The following is a 5,820-nucleotide window of genomic DNA, read 5'->3' on the forward strand; positions in this document are numbered from 1 at the left end:
TCCGGAATCAAAGTATAATAAATACATTGTTAATTATTATGATAGTCGTAGGTCAAAGGAAACTCTATTACTATATTCATCTTGAGAATATCCTATTGACAAATATGCGGTAATTATAACCATTAAGAATTCTCAGGGTGAGTCAGTTCAATGGTCATATCTCTATATGCACCATCTATATATATATAATTTAATAAAATGAGATCTATTAATCTTCATCCAATGATAAATCTCTAAATTTAATCAATGACCTTATTATATTAACATTTTAATATAATAATAATAACAAATTATTTGACACATGATTGATTGGATTGTGGTCATACTCCTTATTCCCAACAGTATTAAATCCAAACAAGTCAAACAAATACAAATGATGTATGCCTGTCCTATGACCAGTGATATCATCTGTCGGTTATACAACCAAACCCGACATGTCCGATAGCTAACCCTGGACAGTCCCTGCATGCGCACATCTCTCAAGAGTGATTCACACTTCTTGGAGGATAAAATTCCGAAAGGTCTAAGTGTCCGGCCACATTCTGTGACGGAATGTCAACATCTGGAAGCAAGTAGAATCACTCTATTGCGACAAGTAGAATCACTCCACTGCATTGCAATCATATCTGGGAGCAAATAGAATCACTTTACTAAAGCAAGTGGAATCACTCCACTGCGTACTTCCCAAACAGGTATATCTCAAATCAAAGTTAATTTCATTATTGACTTCCTTCTCAATTCCACTTCACTCCATTCATAATCATCCTCAGTCATCACTATAACTCATTTTTTTTATCGTTCCTTATCATATCTTGATCATTATCAATCATCATTCTCTCTCAATCATCATTATACCTCTATCAAAAATCAATTATCATTCATCATCATCCTTCATCATTATATTCATCCTCATCATACTTCACTTCATATTTAATTCATCTTTCTTCAATTCACTTTCTCAACTCATTCAGTTTCATTCCTAACTCCTCTATCATTTATTTCACCAGCTTTAGACTCATAACAGAGTTTACAGATGTTTAGAAGGCTCGAAGAAAGGTTAAAAACACAAAAATATATTTTCTACAAAATTGGGTGGTTGTGCGTACGCATGCCTCACGCGTACGCACGAGTCCATTTTTGCGCGTACGCATGGTACTCGCATGAAATCTTTTAAATTCTGGAATGCCCACCATGCGTACGCATGACCTCAAAATTCTGTAACTTCTGCAGAATTCAGTTTTAAAACCAGATTTTCAAACTGAAGGTTGTAGAAGGCTTAGAGAAGGGGGGTTGAATCTATGACCTTCTTTTACTTTAATGAAATATGGCTTAACTTATAAACTTTTACTTGGATTCTGTTCGAACTCAGTAGCAGAAAATTTATGAGACAATTTTTTTTATCTCGTGAATATCAGAAAACAGAACAGAGAAGGGAAAGGAGAAGTTGACACCATCATGTATCTTGGTTCAGTTGCCTTGTGCAATGTATTGTAGTGGAATTTTCACTATAGTTAAAGTATTACATACAACCAATTCCACAGGATTGATACAATCCTTCTACTCTCAAGTTCTAACCTAACTTGATTTCGCTATGCTAATACCTAACTCTTCACTCTTAGTGCTTACCTAACTAAGAAAGGGGTACCTCACAGGTATAAGATACAAGATACAAAACCAACCTAAAGAAATCTGAAATCACTCTAGGCTTTTCACTCAAGTGTATCACTCAGCCTTTTAACACTCATTGGCTTTTACTTGAGCTCTCTCTTTATGCCTTTTCACACTCAAGAAATTACAGAAAGATATATATTAAAAATAAAATTATAATCTATAAAACATGAAGGAGATTGATGCTTCAACAGCCTCTTAGCTATGTGATGAACCAGATTTGCTTGCCTCTAATTTAGTTTCTCATTCTGGCGGAATGCTCCTTTGATTAGGAAACACTGTCGAAGTTGATGAACTTCTTCAAAGAGCTCTTCTAAGAACATAAACCTCAAATTCTGGTTCTCTCTCCTTGTCTCAGTATGAAGAAAACTTTTCTTTTTGTATCTCTTTACATGTTGCTGAGTTGCTCTCTTCCAAGTCAACCCTTGAGATTTGTGCTTCACCAACTTACTTTTTCACTTTCTTCCATTAATCATCAAATTAGGAACTTTGGTTCTGACCCTCTTTCTTGACCGAAAACCTCAGGATAGCAAAGAAAAATATTTTTAATGGTAAACTCAGATCTGAACCCTTGAGCTATAACTTTGTTCCCAAGAAACAAATTTGGCCATTGATTTACAATAATGATTATCAGAAATCACTTTTTTCATGTATCCCAAATTGGATTGACAGAGAGTTGGAGAAGAAAAGAGAAAAGTAAAATGCATGCAAGAGGAAACAAATCACCTTTAACTTCTGACTTAGCCTAAGATGGTTAGATTTAGGTGATTAGACTTTTGCCTTTTTAATTAAGCTTTCTCTTTCTTTCTTCTTTGATGAAAGGAGCAAGAGGAACGAAGTTCTCTCTCTTTTCTCTGTGTCTGACCAAAAGAAAAAGGTGAACGTTGCTTTGGTGGAAGCACTTTGGAGGGATTAGCTTGAGAGATCAATTCGGACTTGGGTTGGCTATGTCCACTTGGGCCATCTGATTTTTTTGCTTTGTTTTCTTTGAGCTTACTTTGTTTAAATAGTCCACTTGCTGTTTCAGTTTATTCAAAACTGGGCTTCTGCTATATTTGATAAATGTGGTCTGCATCACTTAATAAAAAATAATCAACACTAATTGGGTAGTTAACCCAATAAAAATAATGTTTGTCATCATCAATTATGTTAGTTAATTCCTTAACTCAACACAAACGTTCATAACTTTTTCTACAAAATTCATTTTTCAACCATTCTTGAACCATTGGAAAGATCATTAAATAAATTTTCACAAAAATCTAATTCGTTGAATTTCTAACTCCGAGAACTGGGTTACGGCCCGCTGAAATTGGCAAAAAATATGTTTTTGCCAAAATTTAGACTTTTACCAAATTTTCACTTTTTCCAAAACCAAACCATTTAAACCGAAGCCAACACACCCAAAACGGTTTGAAAGACATATTTTACACAAAATCAAATCTCTATCATACCCATGCCACCAACACTCCTCAAACTCCCAAAATCTTTCATCATCCAAAATCAAGTTTCAAGCCTATATTTAGAATCAAAATATTTCATATCAATTCTACTAATACACATATCCAACCACTCATTTCTATCCAAATCCAAGCTTAATCAATCATCCTAATACATAAATAATTCAATCTATCAATCCATTCAATTCAAATATACCAAAGTTTAGCCCGAATCATTCATATACATTATCAAATTATTCCTCAGCCCTTCAAGACCTAGCCATTAAGTTTTCAATTTATCAATTTATTCAAAATTTACATTCACAACATCAATTCCACTTTTCATCAACAATCAATTCAACAATTTCCAACTCAATCACAATCCATGTCAAATTCTTATTATCTCAATCCATCACACTTACCACTGTCTTCAACCCAAAATTCACGGCCTCTGGTCTAACTTCACATAAATCAATAACAATTAATCTACCATTCAATTTCACATACTCCATCACATCACAATTTTCATTACCAAACCAAATCAAATTCATCAATCCATTAAGTAAACATACCAATTTCATCCAATTATACCATTCAATCTTATTCCTAGGGACATCTAGTCTAGAACTTTATGTCACGTTACATGGTATTTAAATGAAACTTAAACCATACCTTAACGGCGGCAGTTCCAAATTCTTGAGTCCTTTTACGAGCAATCCCAACATTCACCAAAACCTCGCCGCTTGATCCACAACTCACCCCGCACCAACCAACATAATAATTTTGCTATTCACTACAAAAGTCCACCATTTCTCAACCTAGGCTTTATAAGATTGGACAATTGAAAGGGGATAAAACTTTCTTATCTTAATGAGATTGGTGATGGAACCCACCAATAGCTCATACTAGAGCATCCCTAAACAATCAAAATCACAAGATTTCTTCAAAACCCAAACCAAAAATGTGAAATTGGAAAGAACAGGAAAATAGGCACAGAAATTGAAATTTCTTACCACTTTATTCAAATAGAATCGAAGAGCTCGACGAGAGTTTTGCGTGGTCACAAACGGCTCATCAATCGAAACTCCAGATCACAAGTTATGAAGATTTGAAGGAGAAAATGAATAGTGTTAGCCTGTTAGGATTCTTTTTCTTCTTCCTCTCTTCTCAGCTGGTTTCTATCAATAATGGGGGGTTTGGGTGCTGAATCAAAGTGAAATGGGACTCATATAGTGTGGGCTTGGGCCCACTTGGATCCGGTTATTCAGTTTAGTCTATTGGCTCGATTTTGGACCAAAACCTTTAAGACTAGTGTTATAATATTTGTATTCGAATTATTTTTACTTTTCCAAATTATAAATTTTAACTTTTTAACTTTATTTACTCATAAATTAATTTTCTCAATCACAGAAACGGGCTGATTTAAGCCGGTACAGTGGCTAAATACCAGAACGTGTTTTTACGCATTTTTCGCAGAAAATTATATTTTTTCTCTAAAAAAAATTCACTTAATCCAATCATTATAGTTAAATTTTCAAAATTCTAAGTCTTGATTTTTAACTCCGTGTGCGTTTTAACTATTTTAATTTAATGATTAATTATCCAATTAATCCTTTTATAATTTTTTCAGATCTTACAAAAGTTACTAAACTACTCAATATTTTTTATTTCTTTAAATACATATCTCATATATAAATATAGTTTTTTAAAATATTAAGAGGCTGAAGCTGTAACACCCTAATATTCAATTGAGGTGGGGTTGCCACGCTAGAGGAGAGGTGCCACCTGGGATAGGAGCCGGCCTGGAATGCGGGGAGGTCTCCAGCTCGGAGATGAAACCACGGCTATCTAGTGTATAATGATATTTGTTTTCCTATGAGTTATTAAAATGTATCGAATAATTTAAATAATGAATCCCAAAATCATTTAAAACATGTATTTTTTTTTTCAATCGTGTTATAATTTTATATTTAGATATCTCATATAAAAAGATATTTTAAAGTAAATTGGTTAAAGGTATTTTTTTATTTATTTATCACGTGAAAATGTATATTTCAAAAAAAAATAAAAAATATAAATTTGAACTTCTCAAAAAAGTTATAATAAATTTTTTAGTAATTTTACTTTTATTATTAGAAATTTATCAATTGCACTAAAACGTAAGTAAAAATATATTTTTCATCCATTTTTTTTCGATTTAGTCATCCCTAATCAAATACTTAGTTGCTTCTATTAGTTTATTGATATATTTAACATATTTATCTATCTTACTACTTTAATAGTGTAGAGATAGATATTTTTCATAAAAAAAGGTTAAAAATTTCTATGATACTGGATGGATTAGATCAATAGATGTGGACCGCACGATGGAGTTAGATTGAATCTGATTGGGGAACAGGGGTGTTCCATTGGGAAGACATTATCTCTTGCTCACTATCTGTTTTCTTCGTCAAGCCGATTTTGATTCAGAGCCTTCTCAGTCACATATCTCTTCTCACTCTCTCTGGAATTCGGGCGAAGATAGAGTCCGATCGGAAGAGGAAGAAGTCTGCGGTGGTGCCGGCGGAGCAGAAGGAGAAGCATAAGCCGCATTTGAACAAGAGGAAGAAGATGTCGTACTGTGGAAATAGCGACGGTGGTGATGGAGCTGAGGTTAGGGCATCCCACATACTGGTGAAGCACCAAGGTTCCTCACTACTTTCCTTTTTGTGAAGCT

This window comes from Arachis hypogaea, chromosome 19 (assembly GCF_003086295.3).
Source record: "Arachis hypogaea cultivar Tifrunner chromosome 19, arahy.Tifrunner.gnm2.J5K5, whole genome shotgun sequence".
Taxonomy (NCBI): domain Eukaryota; kingdom Viridiplantae; phylum Streptophyta; class Magnoliopsida; order Fabales; family Fabaceae; genus Arachis; species Arachis hypogaea.